Source organism: Nothobranchius furzeri, chromosome 19 (genome assembly GCF_043380555.1).
Source record: "Nothobranchius furzeri strain GRZ-AD chromosome 19, NfurGRZ-RIMD1, whole genome shotgun sequence".
NCBI classification, from domain to species: Eukaryota; Metazoa; Chordata; class Actinopteri; order Cyprinodontiformes; family Nothobranchiidae; genus Nothobranchius; species Nothobranchius furzeri.
Window position 1 is genome coordinate 3,027,954 of NC_091759.1, and position 25,601 is coordinate 3,053,554.

The 25,601-nt window shown below is 45.9% G+C and overlaps 1 protein-coding gene across 10 annotated transcripts in view; it reads right to left on the reverse strand.

Moving 5' to 3' along the window:
* The window catches only part of LOC107372769 (CUB and sushi domain-containing protein 3), a 630,513-nt gene that overhangs the window by 302,822 nt on the left and 302,090 nt on the right, over positions 1 to 25,601 (reverse strand). The gene's annotated exons all lie outside the window — the stretch shown is intronic.

Genomic DNA, 25,601 nt, shown 5'->3' on the forward strand with positions numbered 1-25,601 from the left:
TGATTATTAAATATGGCACATCTCTTTTATTATTTCCTTGATACGTGTTTATAATTCTGAAGTTAATTCACCTTCATAACCTTCAAAAACCCTGTGTGCTTGTAATGGATGGAAATTTGTTAACCAAACAAGATTAAAGTTGGACTTCCAATATTCAAGAAGTCAGCCTAGTTTGGCAGTGCAGGAATGCCACTCATCATTGCCTAAACATATCCATCCATCCATCCATCCATCCATCCATCCACCCACCCACCCACCCATCCATCCATCCATCCATCCCCTTTTGCTAGTCCAGATTAGGTTACGGTGGTAGCAGCATAAGCAGAGAGGCCCAGAATTGCCATACCCCTTCGGCCAGCTCCTCCGGGGGAAGCCTAAGGCATCCCAAGGTCAACAGGTCAACATAATACATTTGGACGTACACAGAAAACCTCACCAGGGAGATGTCCAGGAGGTATCCTAAACAGATTCCTGAACCTCCTCTCCATGTGGAGGAGCAGCGGGTCTACTCTGAGCACCTCCCGGATGACCAAGCTTCTCACTCTATCTCTTTTTTTTTTTTTTTTTTTTTTTTAACGTGTCCTGTCTGGCTGTGAAGCAAGCAGAATTGATGTCTGAATGCTGGTAACAAGCCTTACAGTTTTACTCTCAGGTGGAGCATCAGAGCATCTGCTTTTAATGTCTCAGGTGGAGCATCAAAGAGTCTGCTTTTAATGTCGCACCTGATATTTAAAACTTTATTGTTATTGTTTTTGAATGCTTTGTAATTTCGACCAGACACGGAGACAGAGGTGAAAGAGAAAGGAAAAGAGAAAAGGTGGGGAGAGAGGGGGTTAGGTGGGGGGGGGATTCAACAAAAATAAACAATAATGAACAAGAGTCTGCTTCTAGACCTGCAAAATGAGACGAGAAAAAAGCAAAACATAACAAAAAAATGGGACACAACACCAATATAACAAAATCAAGCTATCACTGCGTCAACTTGATGAAGAAATATATAATCAATCATTGTTTAACTAAACAGTCACACGATAATATACCACAGTGCATTGAGTGCCCACCATAGTCTTAAGACATGTGTTGAACGTGCCCAAGCCCATACTTATGAGAGCACCATGTGAGCACCTGTGTGTGTACACGCGCTTGTTTATGTAAGGTTTATCTATAGGAGCGTCCAATAGAGAGTGTGAGGGACCACAGATCTGCCCCCCAAAGACGCGTAGGAGACGGGGGGGAGCTCCAAGTCCCAGAGATCCAGGCGCTGCCCCAGAACACAGGAACCCCAAGGAGCCCGCAACCAGAAAGGCCCCCGCCCCCCTCGAGAGGCACAGAGGATCGCCCCGGGGGGCCACAACCAGCAGCCGGCAGAGCCCCGGGAGATATCAGCGGCAAGTCCTCAGGCCTGCCCGCAGCCTCCCACCCCCTAGCCGGCCGAGTCCGGGACCCAGCGACCCGGGACCCAGGGGCGACCACCCCCGCCGGGGACCCAGCAGAGCCCAGGGACCCAGACCCCCCAGGCCGCCACCGGGATTGATCAGGCAGATGCCAAAAATCTTAAACTCCCTGACCCGGGAGCCACGAACACTCAGGCAGACCAAGGCATCACACCCCCACCAGGTGTAACAGGGGGGAGGGGAGACGAAGATCTATATCATCAAAGGAGGTCCCAGGAGAAGGGAGGAGTCAAAGGCCCCACCTGACATATACAGTCATACACAAACACAGTCACACACTCCCTCCCTCATGCTCACACATGCACATACAACCAAAGACTTACAAAAATACACGCCGGACACCCATTCATGCTCCCCATACACACCCTATTCACTCTGGTCCCGGTAATGCTGCACATGGGGTACAACCACCACCGGTTACCAGAGTTTGACCCTTTCTGCTGGGGTGCTGATGAGCAGGCTCCCCCGCCCACCGCCGAGCACAGCAACCCACCACCCCAGACCCCAACCAGACGGCCAGATCTCCCTCCTAGTCTCCAGCCCCAGGCAGCCAAGCAACAACAGAGGTGTGCTAAGACCCCCTGGTCTCCCTCCACCTGCTCCAACATAGTGTTGTGTGTTAATGAGGTGTATTCTATTGCTGTGGTGAGCGGGCAGTGCGGGCATTTTCTGGCCTATGCCAGCTGATGCCACTGCACCACCCTACTTGCACCCACAGCCCTTGGTGTCTAAATGCAGTTTAAAATTCGAAGTGGGCACCGGCACTCGGGAGGAGGCTGAGAACTCCCCCTGCCAAGTGCCGTTGAATGTGCTCACTCCCAAGGCCCTAAGTGTATGTTTGCGTGGAATGTCGTCGGTGGAAGTGCATAAGGTGCAAATAAAATTGGGGGGCAGGAAGCCACAGGAATGCGGAAATGGGGTCCATACCCGCACTCCTCGACTTGTCCACCCCCCAAGGTCCTATGTGCATGTTTGTGTGATGATGTGAGGGAGCAGGAGGAGAGAAATAAACGGGGATGGGGAGGAATGGCTGGTAGGGCTTAGCCCTCCAGGGAGCCAGCTCCCCCACTGACCCCAATAGGCACCTCCGTTGTCATACCGCCGCCCAGGGCATGGAGACCCCAGCCCATCCTGCCAGGGCCCAAAGCAGCAGCATCACAGAGCCCCACAGAGCCCGAGTTCTACCAATTAATTTCTCTTTTGTCAATTTACTTAATACTCAACTGGAGTCAGGTAATATCACATACCTGGGAATTAATGTCTCTCCCAAGTTAGCAGATCTAACCAAATTAAACTACATCCCACTTTTAAAGAAAGTGGAGGATGATCTTGCTAGATGGAAATCCTTACCAATATCACTGATGGGAAGAGTTGCTACAATTAAAATGATGGTCTTACCCAGAATAAATTACTTATTTTCAATGATCCCAAACAAACCACCAGCTGACTGGTTTAGATCTCTGGACTCCTCAATTACCAAATTCCTCTGGCAGGATAAACCTCCACGAATTAGCTTAAAAACGCTTCAGAAGAGCAAAGACAGAGGAGGACTGGATCTACCCAACTTTTATTATTATTTTTTAGCCAACAGGCTGCAATATATACCAAGATGGTTGCAAGATAACCCACTAGATGAGTCCTGTTCTCACTCTATCTCTAACGGAGAGACCAGCCACCCTGCAGAGAAAACTCTTTTCGGCCGCTTGTATCCGCGATCTTGTTCTTTTGGTCCCTACCTAAAGGTCATGACCATAGGTGTGGGTAGGAATGTAGATCGACCGGTAAATCAAGAGCTTTTCCTTCTGGCTCAGCTCTCTCTTCACCATGACAGACCGGTACAATGCCCCCATCACTGCAGATGCAACACCAATCTTCTTATTCAATTAATTTCAATTCGAAAATACTTCATTAATCCCAGAGGGAAACTGACTGCTGTAGTAGCTCAGAATAATAATAATAATTATGTCGTCAAAGAGTTATTGTATATTACAATGGCTGTTGGTAGGAAGGATCTCCAGTAGCGGTCAGTGTTGCAGTGAAACTGAAGAAGCCTCTGACTGAAGATACTCTTCAGTTGTCGGGCAGTCTTGTGAAGAGAATGCTCAGGGTTGTCCATAATTTTCTTGATTCTCTGGAGAATCCTTCTTTGCATTATCTCCTCCAGTGGTTCCACAGTCGTCCCCAGAACAGAACAAGCCTTTGTTATTAAGCTGTTGAGCCTTTTCAGGTCCCTGCTTCTGATGATACTACCCCAACAGACGATGGCTGAAGAGATTACACTCTCAACAACAGACTTGTAGAAGATCTGTAGCATCTTGCTACAGACATTGAAGGGCCTAAGCATCCTCAAGAAGTGCAGTCTGCTGTGTCCCTTCTTGTAAACGGCTTCGCTGTTCTTTCTCCAGTCCAGTCTGTTGTCCAGGTGAACTCCAAGCTATTTGTATTCCTCAACCACCTCCACTTCTTCTCCCAAGATGGAAACAGTGTTTAACTCCACCCTGTTTCTTCTGAAGTCTAAAATCACCTCCTTTGTTTAATTCATATTCAACGTCAGTTTATTGTTTCCACACCATGCCAAAAAAAGCTCCACTAGGTCTCTGTACTCAGCTTCCTGTCCATCTCTGACACACCCGACAACTGCAGAGTCATCTGAGTATTTCTGTAGATGACAGGTCTCTGATTTGTACTGGAAGTCTGAGGTGTACAGGGTGAAAAGGAATGGTGAGAGTACAGTCCCCTGTGGTGCTCCAATGTTACTGATCGCCTGGTTTGATGTGCAGTTCTTCAGCCTCACAAACTGTGGTCTGTTTGTCAGGCAGGCTTTAATCCAGGTGATAGTTGAGGCCCCCACCTGTGTCTTCTGGAGTTTCTGGCAAAGTACATCAGGCTGAATTGTGTTAAATGCACTGGAGAAATCAAAGAACATGACCCTCACAGTGCTGCTTGCTTTGTCCAGATGAAAGTGGGTTGGTTGAAGCAGTTGGATGAGGCATCTTCAACTTCAACTCCATGGCAATAAGCAAACTGCAGAGGGTCCTGATGTGTTTTAGTTTGCTTATTCAGGTGGACCAACAGGAGTCTCTCCAGGACCTTCATGATGTGGGATGTCAGGGCAACCAGTCTGTAGTCATCATTGACTGATGGGCGAGTTTTCTTTGGAACTGGAACAAGGCAGGATGTCTTCTACAGGACTGGAACCTTCTGCACCAGACTGAGGTTGAAGAGGTGCTGCAGAATCCCACAGAGCTGCTCTGCACAGGCCTTCAGTACTCTGGGGCTGACACCATCTGGACCTGCAGCCTTGTCCTTATTCAGTCTCTCCAGCTGCCTCTTCACCTGACTTCTAGAGACAGAAAGGTGGGAGGGGGAGGTAACTGGGGCAGCAGCATCTCCTGACTTGGTTGAAGACAGATTTATAGAACCAGAAGAGTCCATGACTGCGTAGGAGGACAAAAGAGCTGGTGTGTGACAGGAAAATGTTGGATCAGAGGAGGATGGGAAGTCTGATTGGCTGGGGACAGGCGAGGAGGATGCTGGGTTTGTTCCTGAACTGAACCTATTGAAGAACTTGTTCAGTTCATTGGCTGTGTCCAGGCTGTCATCTGTGCAATCCTTCCTCTGCTTGAAGCATGTGATCTTCTTCATCCCTGACCAGACATCTCTGATATTGTTCCTCTGTAGTTTGTTCTCCAGCTTCTTCCTGTATGCCTCGTTGCTGTCTCAGATCTCGATCTTCAGTTGCTTCTGTATACTCCTCAATAATTCCCTGTCTCCCTCGTTGAAAGCCCTTTTTTTCTCATTTAGCAGATTCTTCAGTTCACTGGTGATCCAGGGTTTGTTATTAGTGAAGCATCTCACTGTTCTGGTGGGTATGATGTTGTCTACACAGAAGTTTATATAGTCAGTGACACATCCAGTTATGACATTGATGTCCTCTTCATGTCCTTGGCAGAGAGTCATCCAATCTGTGGTCTCAAAACAACCCTGCAGGGCTTCTTCAGCGTCCTGTGGCCATTTTCTCACTGTTCTTGTCACAGGCTGCCTCTGAACAAGTGATTTGTATTCTGAGCAGAGAAAAACAAGATTGTGATCTGATTGTCCCAGAGGAGGTCTTGTTTTGGACATGCATGCATTCTTTACATTTGCACAACACAAATCCAATGTCTTGTTTTCTCTGGTGGAGCAGCTGTCAAACTGTTGAAATGTTGGAAGTGTAGCAGAGAGCGAGGCATGATTAAAATCACCAGATATAGCCACAAATGCATTGGGGTGCTGGGTTTGTAGCTTAGCGACAACGGAACTGATGGAATCACATGCATTTTCAGCAATGGCTGAAGGTGGAATATTAACGGTTGCCAAGACAACACTGGTGAACTCTCTTGGCAAATAATATGGGCGACAACTTACTGCCAAGAGTTCAACATCTGGGCTGCAGAGACGACATTTCACTGAAACATGACATGGATGGCACCATCTGTTGCTGACAAGCACTGCCACTCCACCTCCTTTTCTTTTCCCGCTCCTCTTCAGATCTCTGTCTGCTCGTACAGTCAGGAATCCTGGCAGAGAGACGCTGTAATCGGGGGATATGGTCCTGTAGCCACATCCCCACACATAACACTGCACTGCCGATACTCTGGCTGAGTCCTTGAAAGGGCTTGGAGTTCATCCATCTTGTTGGCCAGTGATCTCACATTGCCCAGTATGATTGATGGAAGAGATGGTTTGAATTTCCTCTTTCTGTCCCCATTTTGCTCCTGCTCTGCATCCACGCTTCTTGCGTTTTAGCTCATTTGGGATTTGTGGCTTCAGTTGAGGTATTATTTCAGCCTTTCCAATGTTACTCAGCTGTTCCCGATTGTAAACCAGCGTGTTGCCATGGTTCCGCATCACAACAAATGCTCAAAAAAAGAAAAAAGTGAAAAAATAGCAGTAAAAATCCTTCACAGCACCACAAACAGAAAAGTAAAAGGTAAAAAAAAATACAGTTTTTCTTAAGACGCTAGAAGAAAACATTGTCAAAAAAGGCAAAACTTACATGTAGTTAACAGAGCTACTCCAACATGCAGCCACCCAGAGCAGCGCGAGAATTGGAATGTGCGCGAGAATTGGAATTATTGACCTCGTGCCAAAAGATGTCCACGGACACTAATAACATAGGACATTTTATTCTGTAAAACTACTCCATATATTTACACCATTCAGGGGATGAGGAAAGCAGTTATGTGATTTAAAGAGCAGCGTTTCTATAGGACACCATTTATTGGCATCAATCGGCTGCATTTTCAGCAATGGGAGTTTAGAAACATCAATGCTGCTTATTTTCCTTCCATTCTGCTTCACCAAAAGCCTCACAACCTTCTAAAGGCCGGGTGTTTGGCAACATCCCGCCCACTGACTCTATTGGGCAATATCCGAGTACAGACCCCAGTTTAAGTTCTGGTTCCTTTCTGAAATGGCCTGGAAAATGGTTCTTTAGGGCGGCCCAGTGAAACGGAGACACATTCATGCCATGAAGAACCAGTAAAATTACCCTAACGCTCCGATACTGAAAACAGGCCTATTGTAAGCCTTTAACCCTTCAACCATCAGAGACTATTCACCTTTATCTCCAAGTCTTCTCACCAATAAACACAAGTCACCTTAATTTCAGGGTTTTTCAGAACAAACACTGGTGCGGAGAATGTACAGCCAGTATTAGATGGGGCAGCAGTAGCTCAACAGGTTGAGCGTGTTGTCTAGTAATCGGACGGTTGCAGGTTTGATCCCGGCTCCGGACAGAGAATTCTGCTGTTGTGTCCTTGGGCAAGACACTTTGCAAGCGCTTTGGAGTCCTTACTCTGAGAGGCGCTATACAAGTGAGGGTCATTTATCATTTGGTTATGTAAGCCGTGATAATCAGTCATTTTTCTCTTACTTACGGGTTTTGGCCACACCACATTCCTTTGGAGAGAATTAAAGGAAAAGTAAAACTGACACATTTCAGCTGCAGATTTATCCTTTTGCCTTATGAAATAATCAATGTTGAGGCCCTTTACTGATCTTCAGCGAGGCAGGAGTCAAGAGGTTGAGTCTCCAAGAAGTTCTAAAATTCCAAATGAGGCAGAAGTGTGACTAACTTTCGAAAGGTTTCTGGGATCAGGAATCAGTCGTGCTCGCAGCTCCTTTATAGCTAATCAGAAACGGGAGGGTTTAGCTTAATATTTAACAGCTTAGTAAAAAAGTAAAACCTTTTTCCACGATGTTATTTTAAAAGACGTGAACCGATTTTTTGATGTGCAGTTTCTGTGTGCATGCCGTTTATTAGATAGCATGGACGGCCACTTAATCAGGTAATCTGTCTTAATAGCCTCCTCTAATTAAGACAGGTGGGAACTGACATTCGCCCACAAACACATAATTCCTCAAAGAAGAAACGGAGAAAACTCTCTCGGACACACGGACGAACAAGCATGCTGTTGGTCTGCATGTCGTCCTGTAGGAGTCATCATCCATCAGTCTAGAGCAACAGAGAAGTTGCTTTAGTCTGCAAGTCTGTGTGAGACCGTGCATTGTATGGAGCACTGGTGTTTACGTATAGAGTGTATTCATGTGTGTGTGTGTGTGTGTGTGTGTGTGTGTGTGTGTGTGTGTGTGTGTGGGTATGCATTCCTGCTTGCATGACCGCACCTGCTGTGTCGCCCTCCATCAATCTCAAGTGGGCAGAAAGTAATCAGTGTTCACAACAGGACCCTACTCTGTCTCTCTCTCCACTCCCCTTTATCTGTTCTAAAATTTCCTCCTCCTCCTCCTCCTTCGCCTGATTCCTCGCAGGTTTGTCAGTGTGAATGAGACAGGTGTTTCAAAAAAGTGGCTTGTTCACAGCAACAACTGAGGACTGAAATAAAGGAGAAGTGGGCAACTGTGGACAAAAACCTTCTGATGTGACGGATTTATTGTTTTAAGTGAGAAATGTGACCTTTAGGAGTATTAAAATGACTATCTTGATTGGTTGAAGGAAAGCCAAGGCCTCGACCCTAAAAAGTTTCATCTCTGTCAGTGCTCTCCAGGGCAAGCCTGGCCTGCCAGACTCGTCATCTGTTTAATTTTCCACATCCCTTAAGGAAGCATGGGCTGGCTGGTAAGGCTACTCAAAGGCAGCTGTGGCTACACTGTAGCTCATCACCAACAACATGGGAATGCAAAGTGCCTTGTGGGGGTTACAGAAACAACAAAAGACATTATACAAGTCAGTCACCATTATCAAATAGAATGCGTGCCTAAAATATCTAGCGCCAGACCAAAGAACATCTCACACAAGTCCAAAGATGTTAACATTTGTACAACCTTCATTGATGGAGTATAAAAACATGCAGCAGACGTTTAATTCAGGGAAGCCTGAGTTTGGAGGTAGCCAACGACATGAAGAGGTGGAGGACAATGAGGGACTAATTTGAAAGCAGGATCCTCCAGTAAAGGACTACACCTTCTGTAGTCCTGGCGCAGAGTTTCTGTACAACTTTCCCCGGGGGAACGGAAAAGTCTGACAGGAGAACGTCTCAGTCATTGCACGAGCACGACTCTGCACCTGAGCTGATGGAGAAGTAAGGCTTAAGGCACTCAGATCCACCATTTGATCTGCTTAAACTGTCAGAACAGGACAAGAAAAGAAAAGAAAAGCGACACCTTCCAGTGACTTCTGGAAACAGGTTGATTTGACAGAATCGTTTTTTGCTTACTCCGGTCCGTTTTTCAGGGGCCAGAAGCCCTTAAAGGTAAGCTCAGACTGTCCTCACCACAACCACTTTCACCAGCTTCTCTTTTGTCGGACCACATGGCCTTCCCCGGCCTTGAGCGATATAAACCCTCCAGCATGCCAGGGGTTTAACCTAAAACATCTCCCATGGGAGGAGTCCTGACCAAATGCCTGAAGGGGCTGAACTGTCCAGAATTATTGTAGACATATAAGCAAATTAATCTCTTTCAGGCAAAAACATCCAGGTAACTTCTGGTAAGACGTGCTGATGATGTGTTTTGATAAGTCATTAGCGTGCGTGAAACCAGCTCCATACCATGCCCCAATGGGCCTCACCTTACTCCTTGGTCCTGCTGGACCCGCTTAGCAGCTCTAGGAAAAGGTTACTTGCTGTGGGAGCGAGAGATAACGATTCCACTTCCTACTGACAGTGACCTGTGATAAAACATGTCCCCACAGCGATGACATGAGGTCTCTGTAATTAGTCTTCTATGATATTAGAGCGGAGTTGACGACATTATTTCATGTCCTTCGGAGAAAACAATGATGTGCTGTGTTAAAACGATCAGTGTGATGAATAATTAAAAAGTTTGGCCGACAGGTAAGAGATTTATAGATTAGCTTTGTTGCTTCTCTTTTTTTAACACATAGTAAATATTTGTATGATCTAAAGTCGTTAGACTCTTGAAGCAAAAACACAATGTTCTCATGAAAACTGATGTTTTGCCAGTTTTCAGCAGTTTTTCGACACCATTGCCAGTAATAAAAAATAATAATTAACGTCCACATATCCTGGCCGATCTGTACAGATTAAATCTGTTTATGGTGTTTAGGTATCAGATTAACGTCTTTTTGCTGCTAATTTTTACACATCTTAGATCTTTTGAGTAAACTTCTCCACTTTCACCAAATCACTTAGTTTTATGTCCAGATGGCGACTGTCAGACAGTTTCTTTGTTTGTCTCATTCTGTCCTTGTCTGGTTTTCTTAGTGTCTTTCTGTCTACAACCTCTTTCCTCCCCCATGAGTCCCCCCAACGGCTTTCCATTCTTCCCCTCTACTTCTCTTGTCCTGTCAGCTCTCATCACCCCCTCCGAGCCTTCGTCCCTGAATCTGCACCTCTCGGTTTTCGTCCCCACCCTCATACCTTCCATTTCCTCCTCCTCTGGATCTTCTTTTCACCCCAATTGCCCTTTCAGCTCCTCCTTTCTTTACTCTTCACCCTCCTTCTCCAGTCGTCTTCTGCATGACCTGAGACTTTCTCCCTAAAACACAATGACACCTCTTTCACTGTCGTCTCTCTTTGCCTCTCCTCTGAGTTTTGTCTAACAGAAGAATGCGCTTTCTGAAAAGACTACTGTGATTTCTCTCCAAGTCTGTCAAAGGTATGGGTTAATAACAGGGTGGATTTACCAAGCTGTTCCTACACAATAGCCTTGTAGACTTAAATGGTGGTTTGGGCGAACAGAAATTGGATTTAAAAATTGATACCCTCAGCAAAAAAACAATGTGAAGGTCACTGCCATAACCTTTAAGGTCCAATGTTGCAATAGATTCGGAGGAAAATAGTCTACATCATGAACTTGTTTACAGGCTCCGTACGAGAGTCATTTGGCCCATGAATGTGGCTGGTAATGGATTCTCAGGGGTCCTCCTTGACCGAAACAAGTGGTTGATGTGATTTACTGCAGCTCATATTAGGAAGATGGGGAAAAAAATAAAATAGCACAGACCAAGCTTCCTGTGTATGTGTGGTACTCCGATGCTATGACAACAACAAAGAAACACCCATCCATTTTCCTCTGCTTATCCTGGGTTGGGTCACGGAGGCAGCAGCCTAAGCGGGGAGGCCCAGACTTCCCCGTCTCCAGCCACTTGGGCCAAGGGGAGCCCAAGGTGTTCCCTGGCTCCTGGTTGGACGTGCCCAGAAAACCTCATCAGGGAAGCGTCCAGGAAGCATCCTACCCAGATGCCCTCAACTGACTCATTTTGTTGTGGAGGAGCAGCGGGTCTACTCCAAGCCCCTCCCAGATGACCAAGCTTCTCACCCTATCTCTTACAGAGAGCCCAGACGCCCTGCAGAGATCAGTGATCTCATTCTTATGGTCGCTACCCAATGCTTGTGACCATAGGTGAGGGTAATGTAGATCCAGCCATCCATCCATCCATCCATCCATCCATTTTCTTTGCTTATCCATAGTCAGGTTAAGGGGGCAGCAGCCTAAGATGAGAGGTCCACACTTCCATTTCCCCAGCCACTGTGGCCAGCTCCTCCGGGGGAATCCCAAGATGTTCCCTGGCCAGCCGAGAGACATAGTCCCTCCAACTTGTCCTGGGTCTCCCATTAGGGGCGACGGTGGCACAGGAGTGGGGCGACGGTGGCACAGGAGTTAACTGCTCGCCCCGTAATGGGAAGGTTGCAGGTTCGAGCCCTGCTCAGTCTGTCGCTGTCATTGTGTCCTTGGGCAAGACACTTAACCCACGTTGCCTACTGGTGGTGGTCGGAGGGACCGGTGGCGCCAGTGCTCGGCAGCCTCACTTCTGTCAGTGCGCCCCAGGGCAGCAGTGGCTACATTGTAGCTCATCCCCACCAGTGTGTGAATGTGTGTGTGAATGGGTGAATGACTGATTGTGTTGTAAAGCGCCTTGGGGGGTTCCGGGACTCTAGAAGGTGCTATATCAAATACAGGCCATTTACCATTTAGGTCTCCTCCCGGTTGGACGTGCCCGGAAAACCTCACCAGGGAGGCGTCCAGGAGGCATCCTAAACTAAGCCACCTAAACTGGCTCCTCCCAATGTGGAAGAGCAGTGGCTCTACTCCGAGCCCCTCCCGGATGACAGGGCTTCTCACCCTATCTCTAAGGAAGAGCCCAGCCACCATGCAAAGAAAACTTATTTCAGCCGCTTGTATCCGTGATCTTGTACTTTCGGTTACTACCCTCACTACGTAGATCGATCAGTAAATATAGAGCACCGCCTTCTATCTCAGCTCTCTCGTCACCATGACAGACCGGGACAAGGCCCGCATCACTGTAGATGCAGCACCATCAACCTCGCGCTCAAGAAACGAATGTCGCATCCATTACTTACCAACTGAAGTCCCTGAGTGTTCTATTATTTAGCCTGTATCTTATTTATAAGGCGTTTAGACTTTACTGGATAAACCAACCAACTTTTGCCTGAGAGAAAATAAACTAAAACACAAAGAAACATTTTCATGCTAATTCTGGTAACTGTTTTACATCCTCTGTAACTCCCCAGAGACAATTAAAAAGCATTCAAAAACGATAACAATAAAGTCTTAAGTATCAGGTGTGATGCTCCACCTGAGAGTAAATCTGTAAGGCTTGTCGCCAGCATTCAGACATCAATTCTTCAGTTTGCTTCACAGCCAGACAGGACACGAAAAATAAATAAATAAAAAGTCTGAGGAGTCACGCCGAGGTCGCATGCTTTCTGCTCGGTAACAATATTTATCATGATAATGATTAACAAGCAACAGTCACAGCGATCTGGTGTAAAACGACCATGAAACTGGTATTTTCTTTTACAATACAGTTTATTCTTTGTAAAAAACATGTAAAATACAATTTGCGCTACGACACTCCGAGGGATTTTTTTTACGTTTATGACCCTTTGTTGGTAAAGTCGTCACTTAAACACAATAATTCCACTTGTTTGCTATCATTATGTACTAACCCCCATTGCTAGAAAACTACACACTGTCACTTTAAAGTCGTCTTCCTTGTTCAATTTTCATCAGTTTCTCTCTGATTTGATACTTTGTATGATCCTAACATACTTTTCTTTTATTCCATGCATACCCTTTTTATAATTCATAAACAGTAACAATGTTGTGATCTACCCCACTGGCTCAATTTGTTAGTGTTTCACTTGCTTGGAGATGCACTGTAAAATTTTAATTTGATTCACATTCTGCTTACACTCTGTGTTTCCTGAGGCTTTTGAACTCTTCTGAAGGTCTTTTTCTATCAAACTGAACATTCAATGAATAAATAATTCACCAACCCAGACCACATTAGTTGTCTTTTGAGTTCAGCATTTTGCTAAGACATAATACTTTTGTTTGTTTTTCACACATCGATCATTCTACTAGCCAGAGATATAGGTTCAATAATGTTTCTAACCACTAGCACAAAAGAATGCACGCCTGTTGTTAAACAACATCATCAGCTCACAAATAAAAGAACCCTGCAACCTAACGTCGCTCCCTGAGGCATTTAAAAAACCTGCCCACAAATGAATGAGTAACTAGATCTTTTAAATCGAAAGAGATATGAGAACTTCGATTTTAAACTCTTTATTTAACCCGAATGTCTGAAATAATCATATATGTGTGTTTATCTTGTGAGTGAGAGAGGCAAAGTTTCTCCTCAAGGTCACCGCTCCATTTCCGACTGGGGATAGTGCCGCTATCCCAGCATCCTTCCTGCCAACAGCATTGATTATCACTCGGAAAGCATAACATCACTCGCACACAAACACACGCGCGTTGTCTTACACACCCACCTTATCAAAGAATGCTGATGACTTAGCAGAGCAGATGCCTCATTCAAATCCACCAATGAGCTTGTGATGGGCTGATATTTGTATGAAACGTGAGCGAACGACATAAAGCTGAGCCACGCAAAGGGAGGGAGATATCCCAACACAAAACCGAGAGAGTACATTGTGACTGATGATACTGGGAGGTGGGTGGGACTGATCTGGTCTTGTTATACTTCTAGAGTACTTAGGCATTTCTCAAATCAAAAATACTAAGAAATCTGTTTTCCAAACGGGACAAATAATCATGTTTTGCATCAGTTCACTTTTATGTTACACTCATGCATTGCAACTGTAACTTTTGCTGCCTCTTGACCAGGACTCCCTTGAAAATGAGGATTTTAATCTGAATGGGACCTTCCTGGTTAAGTAAAGTATAAATAAAATACATAAAACATTTTCTTACCTTCAGGTTGTATTTGAGCTAAGTTAGTAAACGAACAAACATAAACTCCTCTACTTATGACAATTTTTTTCCAGTTGAGAACCATGATCTCAGACTTAAACCACACTTGGTTACAAACCACCCAGTAATTGTTTAAGGTTAGGATTTGGCAAACATCATCAGAGGAGACCCAGAGGTTCCCATATGACACACTCGTCTATATGTCTATATTGGGGCGACGGCGGCACAGGAGTTAAGTGGTCGCCCCATAATTGAAAAGTTGCAGGTTCGAGCCCCGTTCAGTCGGTCGCTGTCGTTGTGTCCTTGGGCAAGACACTGAACCCACCTTGCCTGCTGGTGTTCTGAGGAACCGGTGGCGCCTGTGTACGGCAGACTCGCCTCTGTCAGTGCGCCCCAGGGCAGTTGTGGCTACAATGTAGCTCATCAATACCAGGGTGTGAATGTGTGGGTGAATGGGTGAATGACTGATTGTGTTGTAAAGCACTTTAGGGGGTTCCAGGACTCTAGGAGGTGCTATATCAAATACAGTCTGTTTATAACCTGAGATGATGTCCATGGACACTGCAAACCGGATCAGAACTAAAATATTTCAGAAAGAAAAGTATCTCTTTTTTTTCTATGCAAGTAGAAATAGAAAAAATATATAGATTTTAATAGGAATTATAAAAACAGCTTTGCATTAAAGGTGGAGTGTGATACTTTTCTGTAGCATTTTCTGCCACATTACTTGAAATGTTATTTACATATTCAGTAGATGGCAACGAAAAAAATTTAATTTTTGCCAAAAATGAAAATTTTTTATTCAGCTCTGAAATGTAAACCCCTTGAAAAACCTATTTCAACCATTGTGTCTGTCCCATCCTAAACAGTTGGATCCTGATCCAATAATTAAACTGTTCCTCTGAACATCTCTCCACCCCACTGCACAAAACCATCTTTGTGCACAAAATGCTCAATTTCAGCTTAGCGTAGCCAAACAGGAAGCAGAGCTAGAGCCCTGTTGCCTACTGTTGCTAAGTGAGTAGGATGAGGTCCGGTTCAGATGTGGATCCTCGAAGTTTGGGCCAGTGACGTGTGTCTAATGTTGCACGTGTGTGTCGTAAGTCAGTGTTGTACCATTTTCTGCAAGTATCTGTGTCTGATTCACAATACACAAGTATGATAAATGAAAATAATCAATGTTACCAACACATAACCTGAGTGTAGGACAGCAAAACGTTTCCATGTCTTTTTTTTTTCTTTTTTTTGTCCTTGAGTTATATAAGTTAGTTTTAAATCTTAAAACCCAAGAACACACCGTAAAGATGTGCTGCAAAGTCAAATCCAAATGCCTACTGGCAAGAAGAAAAACTTTGAAGAGGATTTACAGCCTCTGGAGTGTTGGGGTCCTCTTCAACCGTGCACACGCATCAATATCATGTTAATGGGATTCATCAGGAAAATATTTGCACAAAGAACTCGATGCAATTTTGACCTAATTTAATGGGATTAAATCAAACTTTGTGGTTGACATGACATCATAAAAGGTGTAAGAAAAAAATAATTAATGAAATTAACTTGATGCTTGATTTGTGCAAAAGTAGTATGTAAGTAACTTAGTTGCTTTAGGTAAAAATAAAGTTTGAAATTATTAAACAAACTGTATTGTTTACCTGACCAAGATTTTCGTCTGAATTGAAAATAACAGCTGTGCTGTTTGAGTTCAGCTCGCCAATAAGGCTTCTCTACATTGGAATTATTTGATAAAGCAAATGATTTATGCAGGTTTGCAACAATTCATAGTCAAAGTTTATTAGGTATGAAAAGAAAGTCTACACAAGATAAGGTTGTTGGTCAAAAGTTTGTTTCCTATTGTGTCCTCTTTTAAGGGAACAAATTAAAACTGTCAGGGTTTAGTTTCAGGAATTTTACATATCCATCCATTCTCTTCTGCGTGTCTGGAGTCGGGTCAGCATCCTAAGCAGGGAGGTCCAGACTTCCCTCTCCCCAGCCACTTGGGCCAGCTCCTCCAGGATAATCCCAAGGTGTACCCTGGCCAGCCGAGAGACATGGTCCCTCCAGTGTGTCCTGGGTCTTCCTTTAGGTCTCCTTCCGGTTGGACGTACCCAGAAAACCTCAAGTCGTTTCAAAAAGTCCCAATTTGTGATGTCACAAATGGGGAAATTAACATAGAGCTACAGTTGAATGATCATCTCTACTCTGAGCCTCTCTTCTAGCACCAGTCTGGGTGAGGGAGGGGAGGACGTGGCCACCAACAGCTTGTTCTCTTAAAGTAACACTAAATAGTTTTCCCACTTTTCCCCCTCTGCTGGTTGAATACCATTTGAAATCACGGTGTTTGGACCTAGAAAACGGCCGCTGGAGTTTAGCTCTCTCATTTCCTCTGGTAATGCGGGGATCGGGTTTTGGTGGATGTGGAACCAATTAACAATCCCAAAGGGAGGGGTGGGTTTTCTGTGACCGTTAGGGATGTGTATTGGTGAAATGATGGCGATACGTATCACGATGCAGGGGAGACGATACAGGATATCACAATATATTGTGATACATTCAGGCAGATGATATAAGAGATTTGTTTGACTGAATTTATTGTAGGAAAACTAAACAGTCCAAACTGTTAATTGACATGTTGAACATGAGGTATCTGAACCATAACAGAGGGATTTGCATTTCAATGGTGGAAATAAAACGCATTGCACACTGCTGCCAACTAGTGGTCAGGATTTGAATTGCGCCAAAAGAAAAGAAAATACACAGATGTTCGCATATTAATTCTTCCTTAAATTAGATACATGACTTTTGAACATCCATATTGTAGGAGCCAGAATTAGGAAGTTTTTTATTCATTTTAGTAATTGTGTTTCACCTGGGAGGTGGGCATGCCGCCCTGTGAGTCCTGAGGCTTTATCTACACCTGGGAGAGGTGTGATTGGAAACGGACGACAGTAGGAAGGATGACGGCGGAGTGAGCATGGGTGAAAAATTTTGTTGATTGCTTATTTTATCCTATGAATATCCATAAGTGCAATAAGTGGTCTCCTCCTTGAACCGTCACCTTATCGTGGTGGAGGAGTTTGAGTGCCCTAATGATCCTAGGAGCTATGTTGTCTGGGGCACTTAGTGCCCCTGGTAGGGTCTCCCATGACAAATTGGTCTTAGGTGAAGGGTGAGACAAAGAACGGTTCGAAGGATCTTTCATGGCGGTTAAAACGAAGAGTCGGAGTACCTGGCCCGGAGGGTTACCGGGGTCCCACCCTGGAGCCAGGTCTGGGGTTGGGGCCCGGGAGCGAGCGCCTGGTGGCCGGGCTTTCGCCCATGGGGCCCGGCCGGGCCCAGCCCGAACCGGATACATGGGCTCGTCCAACTGTGGACCCACCACCCGCAGGAGGAACATGAAGGGTCCGGTGCAATGCGAATCGGGTGGCAGACCAAGGCGGGAGCCTTGGCAGTCCAATCCCCGGACAAGAAAACTAGTTTTTGGGACATGGAACATCACCTCGCTGGCGGGGAAGGAGCCAGAGCTTGTGGCAGAGGTTGAGCGGTACCGGCTAGATATAGTCGGACTCACCTCGACACATTGCATTGGCTCTGGAACCCGAGACCTGGAGAGGGGTTGGACACTCTACTTTGCTGGAGTTGCTCCGGGTGAGAGGCGGAGGGCTGGGGTTGGCTTTTTGTTAGCCCCGAGACTCTCTGCCTGTGTGTTGGGGTTTACCCCGGGGGACAAGAGGGTAGCTTCCTTGCGCCTTCGGGTCGGGGAACGGGTCCTGACTGTTGTTTGTGCTTATGGGCCAAATATCAGTTCAGAGTACCCACCCTTTTTGGAGTCCCTGGGACGAGTGCTAGATAGTGCTCCATCAGGGGACTCCATTGTCCTGCTGGGGGACTTCAATGCTCACGTGGGCAATGACAGCTTGACCTGAAGGGGTGTGATTGGGAGGAACGGCCCACCTAATCTGAACTCGAGCGGTGTTTTGTTATTGGACTTCTGTGCAAGCCGCAGTTTGGCCATAACGAACACCATGTTCGAACATAAGGATGCCCACCGGTACACTTGGTACCAGGGCAGCCTAGGTCACAGGTCGATGATAGATTTTGTAGTCGTATCATCTGACCTGCGGCCGTATGTTTTGGACACCCGAGTGAAGAGAGGGGCGGAGCTGTCAACTGATCACCACCTGGTGGTGAGTTGGATCAGATGGCAAGGGAAAATGCCGCGTAGACCTGGCAGACCCAAACGCATAGTGAGGGTCTGCTGGGAACGCCTGGCAGAAGAACCTGTCAAGACGGTCTTCAACTCCCACCTCCGGCAGAGCTTTGACCACGTCCCGAGAGCAGTGGGGGACATTGAGTCCGAGTGGGCCTTGTTCCACTCTGCGATTGTCGAGGCGGCTGTTGCTAGCTGTGGTCGTAAGGTGGCCGGTGCCAGTCGTAGTGGCAACCCCCGTACCCGCTGGTGGACACCAGAGGTTCGGGGAGCCGTCAGGCTGAAGAAGGAGGCCTACAGGGCGTGGCTGGTCTGTGGGTCTCCGGAGGCAGCAGACAGGTACCGGATAGCCAAGCGGGGTGCAGCAGTGGCAGTTGCCGAGGCAAAATCTCGGGCGTGGGAGGAGTTTGGTGAGGCCATGGAGAAAGACTATCGATCGGCTCCAAAGAGGTTCTGGCAAACTGTCCGGCGCCTCAGGAGAGGAAGGCAGCAACTCGCTCACACTGTTTACAGTGGGGATGGGGAGCTGCTGACGTCAACTGAGGCTATAGTCGGACGGTGGAAGGAATACTTTGAGGAGCTCCTCAATCCCACCAATGCGCATTCCGAGGAGGAACCAGAGCTGGGAAGCCTGGGGATGGACTGTCCGATCTCGGGGGCAGAAGTTGCTGAGGTAGTCAAACAACTACACAGCGGCGGAGCCCCGGGGGCGGATGAGGTTCGTCCTGGGTATCTCAAGGCTATGGATGTTGTAGGGCTGTCATGGTTGACACGTCTCTACAACATTGCGTGGTCATCGGGGGCAGTTCCTAGGGAGTGGCAGACCGGGGTGGTGGTCCCCATCTTTAAGAAGGGTGACCTGAGGGTGTGTTCCAACTATAGGGGGATCACACTCCTCAGCCTCCCTGGAAAGGTCTACTCCAAGGTACTGGAGAGGAGGGTCCGATCGATAGTTGAATCTCAGATAGAGGAGGAGCAATGTGGTTTTCGTCCTGGCCGTGGAACTGTGGACCAGCTCTATACCCTTGCAAGGGTGATGGAGGGGGCATGGGAGTTTGCCCAAACAATCCACATGTGCTTTGTGGATTTGGAGAAGGCTTATGACCGGGTCCCCAGGGGCACCCTGTGGGGGACGCTCCAGGAGTATGGGGTGGGTGGCTTTCTGTTAAGGGCCATTCAGTCCCTTTACCAGAGGAGCGTGAGTTTGGTCCGCATAGCCGGTAGTAAGTCGGACCTGTTCCCAGTGAGGGTTGGACTCCGCCAGGGCTGCCCTTTGTCACCGGTTCTGTTCATCACTTTTATGGACAGAATTTCTAGACGCAGCCGTGGTGTGGAGTGTGTCGAGTTTGGTGGCAGGAGAATCTCGTCTCTGCTTTTTGCGGATGATGTGGTCCTCCTAGCTTCATCCAGCTCTGACCTTCAGCTCTTGCTGGGTAGGTTCGCGGCTGGGATGAGGATCAGCACCTCCAAATCTGAGACCATGGTTCTCGACCGGAAAAGGGTGGCTTGCCACCTCCGGGTCGGGGGAGAGGTCCTACCTCAAGTGGAGGAGTTTAAGTATCTCGGGGTCTTGTTCACGAGTGAGGGTAGGAGGGATCGGGAGATCGACAGGCGGATTGGTTCGGCGTCTGCAGTGATGCGGACGCTGAGCCGATCTGTCGTGGGGAAGAGGGAGCTGAGCCAGAAAGCCAGGCTCTCGATTTACCGGTCGATCTACGTCCCAATCCTCACCTATGGTCATGAGCTTTGGGTAATGACCGAAAGAACGAGATTGCGGATACAAGCGGCCGAAATGAGTTTCCTCCGTAGGGTGGCCGGGCTCAGCCTTAGAGATAGGGTGAGGAGCTCGGACATTCGGGAGGGACTCGGAGTAGAACCGCTGCTCCTCCGGATCGAAAGGAGCCAGTTGAGGTGGTTTGGGCATCTGGTCAGGATGCCTCCTGGACGCCTCCCCGGGGAGGTGTTTCGGGCATGTCCTGCCGGCAGAAGGCCCCCGGGTCGACCCAGGACACGTTGGAGAGGTTACATCTCCAATCTGGTCCGGGAACGCCTTGGGGTCCTGCCGGAGGAGCTGGTGGACAAGGCCGGGGAGAGGACGGCCTGGAGCTCCCTAGTTGGGATGCTGCCCCCGCGACCCGGACCCGGATAAGCAGAGGAAGACGACGACGACGACGCAATAAGTGGTAATTGTATAATGGAGAGAATAAATAAGACAAGATCGCAGTGATACATGAAGCGCGTCATTCATCTTCTACCCATTGCTGAGCCTACTGCAGCACTTAAGAAATAGGTCAGGAAGAGGTTGCCACAGTAAATATAATATCACAGGAAAAAATATCACAATATATTGATATTTTCTTAAATCCATAGTGACCGTGTTTGCCTTGTAAACATGGCTTGTTTCCAGATTTGCTCAGCAACCATAAAACTTTTCAATGTTTTCAAAACTCTAAAGGCTTCATTTCTCTAAAACTTGACATTAATGAGATAAACAGGGTTTTGTCTTGGTGGCTCTTTCTCAAAATCTACGAATGTTATTCGTTTCAAGTTTTAGACAAGCAAGATCAGGATGAGTGACATGAAACCCCATTCCACAATTACACAGAGCTTTATCATGCAGCTGAGGGCTCTAAATGGTGTATTGTTGTCTGTAGCTGCGTGGAGAAAGTAGTGAGACGGTAAGACAGTCACAGACTGAATAACGGAAGACAGAAAGTAAAAGTGAAATGGAAAGATTCTTCTTTTAAGATGCACTTCTTGGTTTCAAGGGCAACTGCTTCTAAAACAGCATGAAATGCGCTCTCTCTCTCTCTCTCTGTGTGTGTGTGTGTGTGTGTGTTAGGCTAGGATTACAGGCGTTTAGCTCATAGGAACACACTCCTCTCACAGGGCCAAGCACACCTCTCTGGGTACTGATGAGAAGCAAGTGAAGAGTCTAGATGAGTGTGAAAGTTTGTGAAAGTGTGTCAGAAGTGGCAGTGTGCCTATAAGCTTGTGTGTGTGTGTGTGTGTGTGTGTGTGTGTGTGTGTGTGTGTGTGTGTGTGTGTGTGTGTGTGTGTGTGTGTGTGTGTAATAACTGGATACATTTCTGCATGTTGTAGGATAAAAAAAACTAAATAAAACAAGAACTGCAGCCCTGCAGCAGCTGATAAGCTCCTCCACACTTGCATATCTGCATATCAGCCATTAGCTTTCTCTGCTGATTGCCATTGGAAATTAGCATTTCGGTAATTAGCTTCTTTCATAAACTGCCAATGGAAGTATTAGTACTCGCTGATGCGAGAAGACAGTCTCCTCGTGAATCTGGCAGCTTGACCTGGTATTTATATGAATAATACAATAACTGAAGATGTCAGTCGGGTTGCTACAGTTGTGTACAAACCCAACTCAACAATCTGGTGACAGCCACAAGAATGCAAGGCCTATAAATGAATTAATTAGGTGTTATCGAAAGTATCGGCTCGATTGTTTTCTTGCACTTTAAATGTGTTTACAACTCCCTCCATAAACAGGATCATACCGATAAAACTGATAAATAAAAGCTGTTTACAATGTGGGACCACTTGTTTACCGAGCGGCTTTTGGTCGATAAAGAGTCACGAGAGTTTATGCAAGGACAGACGGGACAAAAGTTAGAGTTCAGACAAAGAAAGAAAACACAAACAAGTTCAACCTAATAAATGACAGTGGACCAATGTGACAAACATACAGATGCCAACATGTAAACAAGCCTAAATACAAAATCACGCAAGAAGACAGACACACAATGACAAACGGAGAAGCAAAGATTAAACACACCCTTCCACTGTTTCAAGGTTTTTTGGTCAGGAAGTAAACAGCCACCTGGACCTTAGGAGGTACTAAAACCAGGTGAAGAGAAATGAACTGATTTAAATGAAAAATGAATAATGCTTTAAAGGAAATGATATTGTTAGAGTGTAAAATATGGAGGGGAAACAAAAAAGGAAAATTTAGTTGGATGACAAACTGAGGTATAGAACCCGGGTATAGAGAGGAAATGCTGGAACATAGGAAACCCTCAGATGGACGATGGGTATAAAAATGAATCATACACACAAAAAACAGGAACGTACTACAAAAACAGTCTGTTTGATGCAGGTACAGTAACCTTTTGAGTTGAGTTTTTCCTGGTATTCATTTGTGTGCATGTGCGCTACTAGGCAAATGTAAGCGTTCAGTCTACATGGTCCTTTTTGGGGGTCTGTCGGCTTTTATACTATTAGCTTGGGCCCACAGAGCAGAATACAGCACCGTTTACTGTCAACTCCTTGGGCACTTGTTGTAAATTAGCATCAAACCATAAACCTGGCATATGTAGTCCTTTACCCGTCTACTGCCCTCTGGTGGAGGATCTACAGGTGGGAAGGGCACATTTTCTAAACCACAGTGGCACATTGGCGGCATTTCAACATTTTTGTAAAATACGTATCTGGGGTGGTGTAGTAAAAGTCTTGGCCAGCCTTTCTACTCGATACGTAAGTGGCGTGTAACATAACCATAGACTGTAAATACATAACATAACAGATGCGAGCTTCATTCCCACCAGGAGCATTTCAAATGGGAATCAGAAGAGTTCCACAAAGCTGTTCCCATGAGGTCCCATGAAGAAAAATGGCAGCATCTACTTTTTACTTACTCATTTTTTCCTTTTTTTTCATATTTGTTTTCCCTTTTTCATTCTCGAAATGTAAAAATAGACTAGAAGTGCAATCAACATGTACCTATGCTTCTGAGACGCTTCCGAAACAGAACGGTTAACAGCCGACGGAAACACACCTATCCACTAGAACGACGTCCAATTGCTGCATGGTACAATTCATTGTCGTGTAATACATGCACGTCTGGTGGAAAGGCCCATTAAGTTTCAACAATGGTGTTGATGAGAATATTGGTCTATCACAAGTCACAATGATATAACTTTGGGGCGATGGCGGCACAAGAGTTAAGTGCTCGCCCAGTAATTGGAATGTTGCAGGTTCGAGCCCCGCTCAGTCTGTCGCTGTCGTGTCCTTGGGCAAGACACCTTGCCTGCTGGTGATGGTCGGAGGGACCAGCGGTACCAGTGCTCTGCAGACTCACCTCTGTCAGTGTGCCCCAGGGCAGCTGTGGCTACAACGTAGCTCATCACCAACAGCGTGTGAATGGGTGAATGACTGTGCTGTAAAGCACCTTGGGGGGTTCCAGGACTCTAGAAGGCACTATATCAAATACAGGCCATTTAATTTCACCTTTGTGATCAAATATACTTTAGGCAGGTCAGAGAACAGCTAAAAGCTGCATCCCGTGGGCTCTGGAGATGTTCTGTGTGTGTTCTCGTCAGTAGACGAGCAGCACGTTTGCCTACAAAGTGATCATCAGGCTTCATTGCTAACATCAAATATACAATTTTGATTATAATAAAGTAAACTTTTAGCATTTTTTACAGAAATGTTTGCTTCCAGCCATGAAACATTTATTTTATCAAAAGTATTTTTATGTTTATTCATTTAGCAGACGCTTTTATCCAAAGCGACTTACAATTTATAACCTATAACCTATAGGGCATGTTGTGATCTGTGGGGGAAACCGGAGAACCTGGAGGAAACCCACGCATGCATGGGGAGAACACGCAACGCCACGCAGAAAGGCCGCAGCAGAGTTTCAAACCTGCAACCTTCGTGCTGCGAGGCAACAGTGCTAACCACTGCGCCAACCACTGCGTCAAAAATAGTGGATTAACTGTATTGTGTGGGGTTAGGCTTAGGGTTAGGAAGGCTGCTCATACTGAGCCAGGTTATGCTAAAGGGTAGGTTTCCTCTCCACTGTCGCTGCATGCTAGCTTAGTATGAGGACTGCTGTCAAGTTTCTGACACAACGAGTCAGTGACTTGATGCAATCTGCTGGGTTCCTTACATAGGAAACTTTCTACTGGCATAATGAACTGAACTCAACTGGAACATTTACTTTTTTAAGTGCCTTGAGACGACTTCTGTACCGATTTGGCGCTACGTAAACAAACAGATCTGAACTGAAATGAAATGACTGAAAAGTTCTCAAACTCTAAACATTATCAGCTTTAGAACAATATACCTCTTCTAACACGGCTGTCATCACACACACACACACACACATGCATTACTCACACAAGTAATAATGAAGGAATGTGATGTTTTGCACACGTGTAGAACCTCAGTGCTGCCTGAGATCAGTTACCGTTATTACTTCCAAATCAATAGTCATGCACACACTCTAATATCCCTAACCATGATTGGATTCAAATTGGTTACAGCAACAGCAATGGTTGATCAATACCCTAATTTACCAACAATCAATAGGCAGCCAGAGCAATAAGACGTTATGAGTGAACCATCTGAAAACACATGGAGGCTTGTAAAAAGTCTGTGGGAGATCCGTTCAGCCATCTGTGACATATGACAGCCATGCAGAAATACAACACACACACACACACACACACACACACACACACACACACACACACACACACACACACACACACACACACACACACACACACACACACACACACACACACACACATCAAACTTTTAAAAATTACTCATTAATGTTCAGAGTGAAAACAAACGGATCCTTTTACAAGGAGAAATAAAAACCACACTTCTTATTTGTAATAACATTTTCTTTATTACTTTATCTTGCTTGAGTTCAAGATTACTTTTGCTACCCATAACCTTTTATTGCTGCACTCTGGTCCAACTGTTACCATAAAGTTTGTAACTACTACAACGCCAGATCAGAAATGAGAGCCAAACCTCTTATTTTGGACAAACGTGGATTAGAGGAGTAATACTTTTCTAATGGGATTTGGGATTAGAGATCATGCAGGAGCGTTTCAGGACCTGTCTAGTAGAGGTCCACAAAAGCAGTTTTTTTTATTGCCGATACCAATGTTGATATGTAGGAGACGTGGTCAGCCGATGACCGATGTGCACTGCTGATGTTTATGGGCCGAATTTCATGGCCTATATTCCGACACTTCCGTGCTAAAACGTCACTCATCGGTCGATGCACAACATCTCAGAAGCTGAACCAGTTTCTGAATTTAACTCAATGTTAAATCTTAACTTTGTGCACTGCTCAGTGTTAAAGTCAGCCATCTAAATAAAGTTAATTTTGAGTATTTATTATGCGGATGTTATTAGTGACGTAAGAAAACATTTAAATGAAATTCTGCAACAGCACCAGGCTGCCC